Raw genomic sequence first — 16,673 nt, 5'->3', positions numbered from 1 at the left:
AAGCCACCCCCCCTGGGCTGAAGCACCACTCCCCCTGTCTCTGCAGATCGGGTAAAATGGGAGTTAACCCCTTCACCCGATCTGCAGGGACGCGATCCCTCCATGACGCATACGCTGCGTCATAGGTCGGGAAGGCACAGACTTTCATGACGCAGCGTATGCGTCAAAGGTCGGGAAGGGGTTAAAGGTATTTAAAAAAAATCCAATGTAAGTTAAATATAATACAGTCAATTTTTTACTTGCCAAGAAATGCACATAATCTGTCTAAACCAACTGAGTGGGCGGGTTCTTTTTGTGATGTCAGGACTATGCTGTATGCTCTGAACCAATCATATGTCTTCCCAAAACATCTTCTCTTTGTTATAGACACAAAGACTAAGACAGCAGCTGCATCTCTCCCAACCCCTTCTCGCTGTGCATTGTTACTGCACAAAATGTTTTAAGGCAGTGATTTTCAACCAGTTTCCGCATGGTCGGGTGTGCCGCGGGGAAAGTTCCCCAAACTATGGTGCCCCCTTTGTTTTGTTCCCCGGCAATGCGCAGCGATGCGCAGTCACGGAATAACACATGCGTGAGCTTTGAACGCTCGCGCGACTTAATGACGTCACCGAGGCCGGCGCGTCATCCTGAGAGCGGAGAGACTCTCGCATTTGCCCGCCGCCAAGGTAATGCCCGCCAATAATGCTGTGTATAATCATTAAGTCAGCAACAGCTCATTAACCCCTTCCCGACCTTTGACGCCACGTAGGCGTCATGAAAGTCGGTGCCAATCTGACCCATGACGCCTATGTGGCGTCATGGAATGATCGCGTCCCTGCAGATCGGGTGAAAGGGTTAACTCCAATTTCACCCGATCTGCAGGGACAGGGGGAGTGGTACTTCACCCAAGGGGGAGTGGCTTCACCCCCTCGTGGCTACGATCGCTCTGATTGGCTGTTGAAAGTGAAACTGCCAATCAGAGCGATTTGTAATATTTCACCTAAAAAACTGGTGAAATATTACAATCCAGCCATGGCCGATGCTGCAATATCATCGGCCATGGCTGGAAACACTTATGTACCCCCCCCCACCACCACCGATCTCCTCTCCGGTCCTCCGTCCGGTGCTCCGCTCCCCTCCGTCGTCCTGTCCGCTCCCCCGTCCTGCCCGCTCCCCCGTGCTCCGATGCCACCCCCCCGTCCTCCGATCCACCCCCCATGCTCAGATCCCCCCCCCTCATACTTACCGGCCTCCCGGTGTCCGTCCGTCTTCTCCATGGGCGCCGCCATCTTCCAAAGTGGCGGGCGCATGCGCAGATTCGTTCCAGGTATATTTTGATCACTGAGATATAACCTATCACAGTGATAAAAATAAAAAAAATAGTAAATGACCCCCCCCTTATCACCCCCGTAGGTAGGGACAATAATAAAAAAAAAGAGAATTTTTTTTTTCTTTTTCCACTAGGGTTAGGGTTAGAACTAGGGTTAGGGGTAGGGTTAGGGTTAGGGGTAGGGTTAGGGGTAGGGTTAGGGGTAGGGTTAAGGGTAGGGTTAGGGCATGTGCACAAAAAAAAAACTAAAAACAGGGAGAGACTGAGAACTGTTGAGGAAGAGCTTCGTGTGTCTTTCCACCATTCCTGCCAGGATATCCCTTTTGTGTTTATTGAAACAGGCCCAGGTTTCACACTGAGTGAGTATAAATACATTTAGAATCTATATTATTAACTATATGTAGAATATGTACTGTTTTAGTGTCATTTTGTGCCATTTTGGTTGGTGGTGTGCTTCGGGATTTTTTAAGTATAAAAAGTGTGCCGCGGCTCAAAAAAGGTTGAAAATCACTGTTTTAAGGAGTGATGAGAAATATGATATGCAGAGAGCCTGTTGAAAGAATAAGAAACTTTACCCTAATAAATAGAGATGATTGAATCTTTTGAAATTCAAATTGAGAATCATCCCTATTAGTCAATTGTGCAGAACACTGACTCAAACTGATGGTGTCGCTGTCAGGGGTAACATCATCCTTTTGTGAGTGATGTGCCATATACTCAATATTGCCCTCCATTTATTTCCCACTAATATATTTTCTGGAGACAAAGGAGCCTAATTGTGATGTATGTTTGGTAGCACTTGTGGCTGGAGCTAGTGGTAGTGGTGGTGATGCTTCTGCTGCTAATGACTCCCACATTTTTTGCTCTGATATGTTTTTTCACACTTTTTTTTACACTACCCTGTTATTGACATTGCAACTTTTTTCTATTACCATACATTTTGTAAACACTATAATACATTTTTGACAATCTTTTTAACCCGGATATTTAATTCTTGCCAAAAAGGACATAGCAAGAAATTCTAGGTATATACAGTAGGTGCACTTACAGAAAGCAAAATGTGGTAGCAGGCCAAAGTGTAGATCAAATTGGTCTTAAAAAGCTGGTGTGCAAAAACAGATATGCACAGTTAAATACAATTACGTGCCCAGGAAAAATGAGAAAAGTGAGGACAAAAGAAAGCCTAAGGCTAGTTTCACATTTGCAGATGAGGGCTTTGATGAGGACTAGATATAAACATTAAGGGGGCACCACAGTCAAAGAGGTGGGATCTGCTCCCTGACCAACCACATTGTACACCATAAAGAAACAAAGAGAAAAGCGAAGGTCATATAAACGGGGATCACCACACAAATGGACTTTGGCTAAAGTGAACACAGCTTTTTATTCATGTGAAATAACAAATCAGAACATGCAATAGAAAAAACACACATATTAAAAACAATTAAAAAAGGAAACATATTTGTCCCTTATATCCACAGCCCACAATATGGCTAACACCTGCGCAGGTTAACTAGGACCCATAACCCTGAATAAGGTGCCTATATGGACAACACTGTGGTTAAATAACATACAATAGAGCAAAGCCCATAAAATAAGTCCTAAAGATGGAACAGCAACTAAATAAATTATTATCTCCCTGCTGTGGTACAATTTGGACACTCACAGGGACGAAGATATCATGTACAAATAGGCTTAGCAGTATCCCACCAGTGAACAATACCAATATGCTATAGATAAGAAAACACAATGCTGTTAGATGTATAACTAATACCGCTACCACTGATAGAGAAATCTCTCTATAAGGCATACACATGAGTTATAATCCTAGGTCACGTCAGCTGCTATAGCTGACTGTGAACAAAAAAGTGCAACGGACCCCATGTGGAGCTTGGTCACATACAATACCATGAGCCAGCTACAGGCGGTAAACAGCCTAGTATACCAAAGCGCAGGTGAAGCGGAGACCCACGCGTGTCGCCACACCAACGTGGCTTCGTCAGGGGTCTTTGATGAGGACTGCATATTTCCTCCATTAAGCCCCACCCACTGCCGCGCCTCTTCCTTTAGCTCCGCCTAGGTTGGCATGCGTCCTGCATACCCTATCTTTAACACTGGGTACACAGGCCATGCGGATGTATGCGGATGTCTCTGCATGCATCGTTTTCATGCTGTGCTGACCTGCGTCGAATGCAACATGTTGCATTTTGTCTCAGTCGGCGCAGCGTGAAAACGACGCATGCCGAGGCGTCCACATACATCCACATGGCCTGTGTACCCAGTGTTAAAGATAGGGTATGCAGGACGCATGCCGACGTAGGCAGAGCTGAAGGAAGAGGTGCGGCAGTGGGCAGGGCTTAATGGAGGAAATATGCAGTCCTCATCAAAGACCTCATCCGCAAATGTGACACTAGCCTAATAAATAAATGTTATTAAATGTACATGGTGCACAAGGCACAAGGTGCCTCAAAACATGGACCTACCTAGACATATATATTGCGTGATGCAGCTTATAAAAAAACAAACTCCATTGCTTTTTTTTACTCCTCAACTCTAGTATACGGATTGTATTAATACACTAGTGGAAATAAAGAATAGACTATAGACAAGTATAGTAGTGACAGCAGATGAAGATACATTATTATTAGTGATGAGCGAGTGTACTCGTTACTCGAGATTTCCCGAGCACGCTCGGGTGACCTCCAAGTATTTTTTAGTGCTCGGAGATTTCGCTTTCCTCACCTCAGCTGAATGATTTACAGCTACTAGACAGCTTGATTACATGTGGGAATTCCCTAGCAACCAGGCAACCCCCACATGTACTTATGCTGGCTAACAGATGTAAATCATTCAGCTGAGGCTATGAAAACTAAATCTCTGAGCACTAAAAAATACTCGGAGGTCACCCGAGCGTGCACGGGAAGTCTCGAGTAACGAGTATATTCGCTCATCACTACTTATTATTGTAGTTGTTGGTATAAATGCTCATTATTCCATATGTCTCTCTTTTCTATTTTTAAATTAAGTGATGAAAAACAGTACATTTGCTTGCAATAAACAAGAGCACCATCCCTGACACTGATTTATTTTTCCTGCAAAAAATATTATGCTGCCTTGCTGTTGCTGCTTAGTGCATTAACATTGAAGAATACAAATCTTTAACTGTAATTCAAATCCAGTAATACTTTTATGTAACAATAACATATGTTAGGTTGCTTGAATATACATGTGCTACTGACGTATATGATCCATTAACTTATATAACCCCCAAAGATGGGTCCACTAGTACACTTGATATAAGACCAATAATGGAGGCAGGCTGCAGTTCAATAGTGTCCAAAAGAGGCATTACCCCATATTTTTGGAGTGATTTGAACCTGCATAGGGCTCACCAGTGGCCTCTCAACATTAGGAAAGAGGACTTCGCTCAGACTTTGATTTCTTAATGTAAAGGGTTTTCTTGTATTTGTCATGTCGACAGTGCTACAGCCAGTAACTGAGGACAGTGTCTCTGCAGAAGTTGACAGCATAAGGCTCTCAGAATCGCTGAGCTCAGTGCCGTTGACATGCCATTAGTGCTTTAGACTGTGTCAGACACTAGCATCTGTGGCAAAGACTCAGTGCTGGACCTGGGGAGGGTGAGTCAAGAAGTTTTATTTAAACACATTGCAGCCAGTGTACAGGAGTTTTCAGAAACCGGAAACTCGTGTCAGTTGATGGGATTGCTGCTCCCATCAGCCGACGCCTGCTGCCGCTAATAACAGTGAGAGCAGGTGTGGCCGGTGGGAGAATTCATCAGCCGACAACTGCGCTCTAAATAAATAATTTTTTTTAAAAATCCAGCGTGGGTTCCCCTGTATTTTTGCTAACAGGCCAGGAAAACTCACAGCTGGAGACTACAACCCTCAGCTGTCAGATTTACTAAGGCTGGTTATCAAGAATAGAGGGGTCTCCACTCAGTTTTTTTTAATTATATAAATAAATAATAAAAAAAAACTGCTTGGGGTCCCCACTATTTCTGACATCTAGCCTTGCTAAAGCAGACAGCTGGGGGCTGGTATTCTCCGGCTGGTAAGGGGCCATGGATATTGAATTTCCCCAATCTAAAAATAGCAGCCCACAGCCGCCCAGAAAAGGCGCATTTACGAGTATTAGATGCGCCAATTCTGGCGCTTTGCCCAGCTCTTCCCACTTACCTTGTAGTGGTGGCAAGTGGGGTAATACTTGTGAGGTTGACGTCACCTTTGTATTGTCTGGTGACATCAAGCCCATGGATTAATAATGGAGAGGCGTCACTTGTACAGAAATGACATATTTTGGGCAAGTGATGGGTCCTTTTTTAAGAATTTTAGACAATTGTGTGAGAGGTAGCGGAATATTTCAGAACTAAAAGGTTTAGAAAATTATAAAACTTATGTGCTTGCTAATGTTCTGAAATGACTAAATCTATTAAAAAATTTGGAGTTAAAAAAAAAGACTTGAAGGAAGAAGAAAGATCTGTCACACCACAGCTCTTCCTTGGAAGAGTTAAGAGACAATGCATCCTCTGACATGTGCATTTGATCCAAGTTATCTCGGTCTGCAATTTGCTCGCTTGTTTCCGTCAGAACGTGTCCTGTTCTCAGGTGCTGACACATTTCCTCCTGGTAACATCTGCAGACAGCTCAATATTAGCAAGATGGTAGCTGATTGCTTACAGAGCAGAGACGCTGACAGAAGACGGAGAACTTGGAGAGGGTTTTTTTTCCCCACTTTTCAACTATTATTAGAAAGAAAATGGAGCCTTGCTATTTTTCATGTACAAAAGTCACAGAGTGCATCCACTGGTTCCTACTTTGGCAGATTACCTCCTGTAGGCCGGTAATTGGCTGCTTAGCATAACACGGCGGCCTACTTTATCACAACCAGATGTTGGTGCCGTCGCCTGTATAGAAGGTACAGAGAGGCCAATGATTTCACTACAGGATGAGTTGATGAAAAAGAACTTAATTTACCACTGTCGGGGTTCTCTCCCATGTAGAGACAAATCTACGCTAATGGCTTTAACGGGCCTGATATTTTAAGAGGAATACAGTATGAAAGAGAGGCATCACTTAGGTAATGTTATGGTTGTTAAGTAATGTAGGGTAGCGGCATAATTATAGCTACTAGGGCATAAACAGCCTCAGAAATGACGGTGGTTGACACACAACATCTGCCACCGACCTATTCACCTGCCTTCTACTGAGGTTTGTCCTATTTTGTCCTACTCTTCTAGACAATGTGCGTTTTTCAACATAAAACTATAAAACAAATGGAAAATGTATATGATCAGCTTAAATCCAGGACATATAGGATATTTTATGAGTTTCAGGAAAGCTAAAAAGTATATTTTGACTTGTGATGCTTAAATCTGAAACTATAAGAGTAATGACCTCCTTACACTTTAGATAAAAGTCATCTGAATCCACCGATGTTGGTGGAATTGCCTAAACATCCATTGTGTAAGGTAATGGCCAAACTGGGATCACAATGCAGAGCTTGGACTGGCCGGCGGCTCTCCTGACCCGAGCATGCCTGCATGTGTTTCTATGCAGCTGTCACGCTCAGGTTGGGAGAGCCCCCGGCCAGTCTGAGCATTGTTTTGCGATCCCTGTCCAAGTTGTATGGACATCTGACTCTTCCCTAAAGGATATATACATATTTAGTCCATCAAATCAAATGCAAAAATACATTCAACAGTAATTGCAACCCAAACCTCCCACCATAATGGACAGGCAACAGAATGAAGTTATCGAAATGTGTGTTGGGGTTGTACACAGGTCCTGTGTGGTCCCATATAGGTAATTATATATTGATAAAGCACTTGATTGTGTCTACATATTTGGTAGAATTTGCACGCATTTAGGCACTTTGCTTGAGTTTTTCTTTAAGACATTTTTTCCTGATTATTATCTATGATTGGATCATTGGTGATAGGAGCAATCTTGATTACAGCATAATTAGTGTTGGTTATAATACATATGTCACTTGACATTCTTGATACCATTGAGGTAACTTTGTCTTGAATAAACAGGTGATTATGCCGATATAATTGTATTATTTGCGTGCATTCAAGCATGATGCTTGATTTGACATTGGTGATAGGAGAAATACTACCTATGGCATAGCTGCTATCTGCTATACTATGTATGTCATTTGACACTTTTTTTGTACCACATTAGATCTGTTTTAGATAGGAGGCATCATTATTGTTGTAATAATAATTAATATTGGATTTGTGAAATAAAAAAAATAAATTATTTTTTTAGACTATACATTCTGTTGTCTTCCCTAAAGGAGCCTGACAAGTCAGTGAGTTTGTTCGACAGGATGATGAGCCACTGCCAGAATATTCTGGCAGCAGCTTTTTCGTGGGGAACACAGGAGAACTTGGCCGAGCATTCCTGTGTATGGGACAGTCGTGAGAGATAGCGTCCCTAGTTCTATCGGTTTTTCCTTACTTGAGTGAGACCCCTGTATGACGTTAAAACACGCTGTGTGAATAAAAGAACCTTCACTAAACCTCCGTGCTGCAAGTGACTTCTTTCCATCCTATTTTCAAAGTGCTTTCATTCCCTATCTGGAGAGAGCCACTATGTCTCCATTAGGCATTCAGGACTTCTCCTGAAATATAGCAGATCTCCAGGACTCCGAGAAGTATTGGTAGATGAACCCAAGTGCCACTGATGATTCCCAAAATCTTCCAAAATACAGCATTTCTTAAAGGTTTCTTGTGAATTCACATGAAAGAGGTGTCTAGGGGGGCACAGAAAAGACATAGAGAGCCATGACCTGATGGCCTCCTGGAAGAGCTTCTGTAAAGTTGGCAAGTGTGTAATATTGGAATGTCTCTAAAGAGAAAGAGTGGACTGCTGGGGTTTACAACTCCTCCATGGGAAAACGGGAAGTAGACCTAGCTGGAACCACCATTTAGAAGAAATGGGGTCAATATTTGTTTATTTTACTCACTTATAGCGCACCATTAATTTCACAGCGCTTCACAGACATCATCGTCATCACTGTCCCCACTAAGTTCCCTATAAGTATGTCTTTGGAAGGGGAAATTGGAAACCCATCACGGAAATATCTGGTTTAGTTCAGTTAGGGGTCTTCTCACAGAAGTGGCCGGTAGTGGAGGTTCCATACATATTAAGATACGGTATATGTACACTTTATTATAGTGATGTCATTTTAATAGGATGCTGTAAAAACATGCCCAGCCTTCTACAAAGCTTGTCCATGAGTTACATGGATCATCTAGGAGTGTCACCTGGAAACATCAAAAGGCTGAGATTGATGTTTGTCAATTTGGGATAAGAAGCCTGGGATAATAGGATGATGTGCCACACACAAGCGCCTCCCAGTAAATCCCAAGATGGTTGCACTTATTCTAGGACGCTTAACGGCGTCCCTCCAGAGGACTGTTAATTGGATCTGTCCGACCTATGTCATGGGATGACTGTCGGTGTATAAAAATGCTCATTACATATTTAATAGACCATCACTGCTGACATAACATTGCATGTAATACATTGTGGATTACAATAAATGCAGGAGCTCCTGGCCGTAAAATATAAATGAATGACCCACTGTGATATTTACGTGATATTAATAAGTAATTCGATTACTGGAGCAGCTTCGCTCTCAATTCATCAGTCTTAAAAAAGTTTTTACTCTCCTTTCTTTTAATAATCATAGAATACTTACCTATGGATCCTCTGTCGCTCCTTTGTCCTGCTGGAGGGTCCCCCTGCCGGTCACTTACCTTCTCCTCCGGCTTAATCGGCGCCTGACTGCAGCAGCCAATCAGTGGTGGCAGCAATGGCGCATTGATTGCTGCTGGAAGTGTTTGGTATCAGTGGTCATGCTCCAACTAAGAAAAAAAGGAGAGGAGATCTGCAAGGGGACACGATCCGAGTGATGGAGGAGCGGTGGGGTGAGTATATGCTATTTTATTATTTTACGGTGCTCATTCGCATTGGATGAGGTTGAATAAACTTGTGACCGACCACCTATCTAATCTGTATGGGGATGACACGACTGTACCTTGATCGTAGATGTTGGAGCAAAGGATTGGGCATTCAACATGACCAATCCTTTTTTCCAATGATAGATAAGCTGCTACCAGAAGAGACCGGTTGAGGTCTTCTACTCTTTCCTCATCGAAAACACATTTACCCCTTATGCATTTGCCTAGCGATCGTTTACTCAGAAACTGCAGCATTAGGGTAACACATGGCATATTTTCAGAACAAAAACAATTGTGTATTCCTATGAGGTATAACAAAAATCTACAATGTGTACGTGGTTTAATTCTGCGTGATATTTTTCCCTTGGCATTTTCTACACACAATGTAGATTGTGGTTGTGGAATTTCTTTTCCGCAACAGTAATTTTGCTCCTGTCTTTCTCTGCCATGGAATTAGTGCACCGCTACATTCATTGGCCATAGGACTGCGGACATCTCTGACACTAGCCAATGGTGGTCCATATTCAGGACAATCGGTCTAGTAAGAGGAAGCACTCCAGGGCCCATTGTCAGGATCAATTGGAGTCTGAGTGGTGTACCCCTATATCAGCAATTTGTCATCTATTCTGTGGATAGGTGAGTTAAGATATAATCCTTAATAATAAAATGGAATGAAACCAATGAAAAAAAATCCAATACCAGACGTATTACACAATAAGATCCCCAAACCCATCGCTATCAGTGGGATTGTGTCTAATGTGTATTGGGTTCTCACGACTCTCCACCCCAAATGGGAGAGGATCCAACCTGTTGAATTTCTAAAATCCTGTCCTTTTGTTTTTCCAGAGATGAGCCACTGCCAGAGAAGTCTAGCAGAGGCTTTCTCATAGGGAACATAGAAACACTCCGTGGAGCCGAGTGTACCTGTGTATGGGGGTGTCAGGAGATATAGCTATATCTAATGTGTATGGGAGCCGTTAGCCATAAGTAGTTCATGATCTTTCCTTCTATACAGCCATATACATTTCAGTCCATTTTCACCATAACATATACAGCGAGTGAAATAAATATTGAACATGTCACCAATTTTCTAAGCAATGCCTGCAACTAGTTTCTCCATACAGAAGGCGTCTTGGAGCTGTCATCACCAACAAAGGTTTTTGTACGAAGTATTACATAAATTTCAGTAAGCGTATTCAATACTTTTCTCCTGTGTCATTTCTCATTATTACACATAACTTAATTTATGGACATCTATGGTTTGATGTCTTTGTCTGTGTGGATTGGACAAGTTATTACCGACATATGGTGATAATTTCATGCCAATAGCACCTTTAGAAATATATTCACTTAGAAAATTGGTTACGTGTTCAATACTTATTTCACCCATATGTTCAGTGACAGCAGACGAAGAACAAAGAATCTTTCTGGGAACTTTTTCAAAATATTCTGCGAACAGTCTTTCAGACAGAACTTTAAAGGACTACCAACTCAACGCAACCAACTTTCCAGATTGTGCTGCTTTATCATTATTTGGCTACACATTATTGTTCATTTGTAAATTTCACCCAAGAAAGGATTGTCTTTTAATGCAATTGCCTAATTTGATCAACTTTAGACAAAATTGTAGAGCCAACTTTAGCAAATGTGATACTCCCCTCTCCTGGATCCAGCAGTGGGTGCTGCATCCTTCTCCTGCTGCTGATTGTCTCTGCTCTTCCATGCATCTAGTTTCCTTGGCAAACTGGCATGCAGCTCTGGCGCCCTGCCCTACGGCTTTGTTGGTCCGTTCACATGGCAGATTGTTGCCTGAGTATTCAGGTAATTGGTATCCAGGCCATTATTTTAGATTACTTCCCTGTTTTACCTTTGCTACTTGTGACTATCCTGTCAAACCCAGATCTGTTCCATTGCAGGTCTCTGCTACATCTTAAGTGTGCCTTCTTACATTTCCAAATCTGCTGTACTGATAGGGCTCTGCTATATCATCACTTTAGTCTCTTTACAAACCCAGCTCTGCTACATCACTGGGCTCTGCTGCATCATCACAAATGAGTCTTCTGACATACTTAGCTCTGCTGTGCTGCTGGGCTCTGCTACAATACATGGCTCTGCGTCAACTACAGGATCTCATGACCTAAGTAGCTCTTCTACATCTATAAGACTACTCTTCTGTACATTTAATCTGCCTGTACTTCATTGGTTATTCTGACTCTGCTTCTGCCATCTGCCTCTGCAGTCTCCATTGCATCAACCAGTTCACCCTGCAGCACCAGCATCCTCGGTCCGTGCTGAATTCCACCTGCTCATCCAGACCAAGTACTTCTAGGATTCAACTCCACAGGTGAGACATAGCAGGATGTTTCCACATATTCGGGACTGAAATAGAAGTACAGTTTTAAAGAAAAGGCAGACTAAACGTAGAAAGGTCATCGGTTATTCTAAATGGCTGTACAAGATTAGAAAAAAAAAATCATTTTTTTTTTAGAAACTGAGCCACTGTTAAATATATGCTGCGTCTGGTACTGTAGTCAAGACATATTTTCTTAAATGGTAATAAGCTGAAATAAAAAAACAAGAGGAAAAAAAAAATGAAATTCTAGGCAACTAAAATAAAATGTCTTCCATTAGTCCCGAAAGACAATTAATGTTATATTAGTCTTTATTTAATTTTAGATAACTTATTGTCTAATTTTCCATTTTAAAGAATAATCCTCTCCATTTATCTTGAAGTGACCGTCAGGTGAATCATCGCTACCAATTACACAAGAGCTAAATCACCACCTGCATGTACATAATAATTGAAGACTTGCCATAAGCTCTGTGATTCCGCCTATCCTCAACATAGTCTGATTTAATTAGTCATATGATACCGCTGGCAGCTTGTGTAATTAAGAAGTATTAGATACTTTTGTCGCCACTTCTTATCTCAGCGTTAGCTCGAGCGTCAAACTCAATCATGACAACGACGTTGAGAGCATATTATTCCCTTCAGTTCTTCATTTGAAGTTCTTCTTGTAAATCATATAAATTTGGAGGGAAATAGTGAGATATTCTGATTATTCCTTGTAATTAGACACCTATCAGGCAACGCCAGAGCGTGTCGGAATCACTCACATCATTTAATGCAGTTCAAGCACTGATCAGATGAAACCGTTGTATCACACATGTCTGATGAGCGCAGTACAGGGACAAGGGGAAATGAACAAAAAATAGGAATATGAGGAAAAGTATAAAAAATAAAGGGGATGGTTTCCCAATACAGTGGGGGAAATAAGTATTCGATCCCTTGCTGATTTTGTAAGTTAAGTAGGTTAATTTTAACATTGAGAGATAGAATATCAAAAATAAAATCCAGAAAATCACATTGCATAAATTATATACATTTATTTGCATTTTGCAGTGAGACATAAGTATTTTATTCCCTAACAACCATTAAGAGTTCTGGCTTCTACAGATCAGTTAGACGCACCTAATCAACTCGTTACCTGCATTAAAGACAGCTGCCTTACATAGTCACCTTTTTAAAAGACTCCTGTCTAGAGACTCAATTAATCAGTCAGACTCTAACCTCTACAACATGGGCAAGACCAAAGAGCTTTATAAGGATGTCAGGGACAAGATCATAGACTTGCACAAAACTGGAATGGGCTACAAAACCATAAGTAAGATGCTGGGTGAGAAGGAGGCAACTGTTGGTGCAATAGTAAGAAAATGGAAGAAATACAAAATGACTGTCAATCGACATCGATCTGGGGCACCATGCAAAATCTCACCCCGTGGGGTATCCTTAATCAAGAGGAAGGTGAGAGATCAGCCTAAAACTACACGGGGGGAACATGTTAATGATCTCAAGGCAGCTGGGACCACAGTCATCAAGAAAACCATTGGTAACACATTACGCCATAAAGGTTTAAAATCCTGCAGTGCCCACAAGATCCCCCTGCTCAAGAATGCACATGTGTAGGCCCCACCTGAAGTTTGCCTATGAACACCTGGGTGATTCTGTGAGTGTTTGGAGAAGGTGCTGTAGTCAGATGAGACAAAAATTGAGGTCTTTGTCATTTACTCAACTCGCCGTGTTTGGAGGAAGAGAAATGCTGCCTATGACCCAAAGAACATTGTCCCCACTGACAAGCATGGAGGTGGAAACATTATGTTTTGGGGGTGTTTCTCTGCTATTGGCACAGGAATACTTCACCGCATCAATGGGGGAATTGATGGAGCCATGTAATATAAAATCCTGAGTGACAATCTCCTTCCCTCTGCCAGGACATTAAAATGCGTCGTGGCTGGTTCTTCCAGCAAGACAATGACCCAAAACATACAGTCAAGGCAACAAAGGAGTGGCTAAAAAAGACGCACATTAAGGTCATGGAGTGGCCTAGCCAGTCTCCAGACATTAATCCTATAGAAAACATATGGCGAGAGTTGAAGCTCAGAGTTGCCAAGCGACAGCCTGAAAATCTTAATGATTTAGAGATGATCTGCAAAGAGGAGTGGACCAAAATTCCTCCTGACATGTGCGCAAACCTCATCATCAGCTACAAAAATCGTCTTACTGCTGTGCTTGCCAACAAGGGTTTTGCCACCAAGTATTAAGTCTTGTTTGTCAGAGATCAAATACTTATTTCTCACTGCAAAATGCAAATACATTTATATAATTTATGCAATGTGATTTTCTGGATTTTATTTTTGATATTCTATCTCTCAGTGTTAAAATTAACCTACCCTTAAAATTATAGACTGTTCATGTCTTTGTCAGTGGGCAAACTTACAAAATCAGCAAGGAATCAAATACTTATTTCCCCCACTGTATATGGAATGGACTAATGTAGAGAATTTGGTGCTTTTTTTGGACACTTTTGTATAACTTTAGACCGCCATTTGGCTAATTAACAATTACACCATAAATGTTCTAATATCTTAGGAGGATTTGTTGCACCCTTAACTGATTTGATTGTGCTATTTTTTGTTCCTTAGGCCTCATTCACACAACAGTTTTTCAAGTTCTTTAGATTTTTTTGCACCTGGGTACATTCACATCGCCATGATTTTTCGCAGAATAATCAAATTCACAACATCTCAGAGACATGTCTGATCTTGATGAAGTGTCAAATCAAAATTACCAATGCCAGTCTATCGGTCAATCAAAAAATTTGATGCCATCCAAGTGCTGTGCAAATTTCTTGGACTATTAGATAGGGGAAGGTGGAGAAACTTTTTTTTTTTCACATACATCAGAAACTGATGAAAATCGGACCTCATGAAGATGAAATGGAACTGTGATGAAAACCTCTTATTAAATTTGTTTTGTTTTTCTCATAACTGAAAAAACTGATGTGTGAATGAGGCCTAACATTAAAGGGGTTGTCCGGTCCAAATCGATAAGTCTGCAGTCACGATGTGTGACTGCAGACTTATGAACCCCCCCCCAGTGAACTCACTGTGCGATGCGTGAATTCGCCGGTTTCTGAGGTGGGACTTTATGGTATGTATGAGTTATACATACTCCTGGCTTGTGGGTGCGGCCTCGCTTCCATACACTCATATGAAACCAGGCTGTGCCCTTTAGCTGACTACGCCCACTGGACAGCCACATCACTAAATTGGGCGTGGCCTCGCTCCATACACTGTGCGCTGCACGGATTCGCCGGTCTCTAAGCCAGAACCAGAGGAGGGTATGTATGCGTTATAAATACTCTCGGCCAAGGCCCGTCCAGTGGGCGTGGCCTCACTGTATACACTTCTATGGAGCAAGGCCATGCCCCATTTAGTGAAGTGGACATCCAGTTGGTGTGGCCTCGCTCTATACAAGTGTAAGTTTTCAAAACTGCTTGTAAAAATAAGCCACTTTGCAATTAATTCTACTGTCCCCAAATGTTTACCATTTAATTTTACTGTGATCACCATTGCTGACTAGCAACTGCGGCGGTCCTGAATGTTCAATCAGGAGTTCCAGTCTCCCAGTGATCAGGAAGTCAGGAAGCTGGGGAGCAGGGTGCTCCTGAAAAATGAACTAGTGAGACTTGAAACAGAAATTTCTATTATGCTCTAGATGTGGTGGTGGTTTTGTGACATTTTCTCACTCTTCATTTTTGGATAATGCACATATACTTATTTATACAAACAATTTTTGGAATGTTTTCTAAACTTGGAGGCTGCTAAAAAACAAATGTGAAAAATTGTGTAATGGGTCTTACCTCTCCAAACTCTCCTCTCTCCAATCTGTTCTATGACTACACCAATGCCTCTTTGCTGTTCCAGCCATTGCACAGGTTGCCTATCTATATATATAATTGTCTAAGGGTTTTTCCATCTGTCTGTCTGTCTGTCCTGGAAATCCAGCGTCTCTGATTGGTCGAGGCCGCCAGGCCTCGACCAATCAGCGACAGGCACAGCATGGCGACGATGATGTCATAATGGAAAACCCGCGTCTCTGATTGGTCGAGGCCGCCAGGCCTTGACCAATCAGCGACGGGCACAGTATCGACGTAGATGTCATAATGGTTGCCATGGCAACGATGATGTCATAAAGGTTGCCTCGACCAATCAGCGTCGGGCACAGTCTGCCGCGAATTCTGGAATCATCATTGTCCATATACTACGGGGACATGCATATTCTAGAATACCCGATGCGTTAGAATCGGGCCACAATCTAGTTTACTTTATATTTCTGTTAAAATTTATCATTCTCACACACAAAGTACTCCACACTGCCTCACTAATTAATCTTTGTCTACTCGTGTTCTTCAGTCTGCTAAAAATATAGTATATATATATATATATATATATATATATATATATATATATATATATATATATTGTAGCATGGCTAAAGGGTGTGTAGTCGACGGGAGGTATGTGCCACATAAGTGCCTTGTTGCCGTAATGTAGCCCGGTGTATTTCTGTATTGTATATAATCATGTATATATATCTGCTTCAGGACCTGTGGTGATGTCAGACTACAAGGCTAATCATGTGATGGGTTACTGGGGGTGGTTAGCTCTATATAAGACAGGCAAATGCTCTACACAGGGGATGTGTGGAGGTGAAACCCTCCTGAGTGTGTTAAGGCTACAAGAGTGAGCCTGGTGGACTGGACGCTTTGTTTTCCTTTTCCTGAACTTAAGGCTATTTTGTTTGCTGTTATTTTTCCATGTGGTTTATGACGCAATAAACCCTCTGAACTTTAAAGGAACGTGCCTCCTGTGTGTCAGCCATCGCACTTGAGTGAGTGACATCCCTACAATTGGTGGTAGACGTGCGGGCAGCATTCCCAGCGGAGACGAAAAGTCTGTTATTGAATGTCCTGGGTCAAGTCGCTTGTAAGCCAGCCGGGGAAAATGGAGGAACTGCTGAAACACTTGGTC

The sequence above is a fragment of the Ranitomeya variabilis genome, chromosome 2, assembly GCF_051348905.1.
Source record: "Ranitomeya variabilis isolate aRanVar5 chromosome 2, aRanVar5.hap1, whole genome shotgun sequence".
Lineage (NCBI taxonomy): Eukaryota > Metazoa > Chordata > Amphibia > Anura > Dendrobatidae > Ranitomeya > Ranitomeya variabilis.
This window is presented reverse-complemented; position numbering follows the sequence as displayed.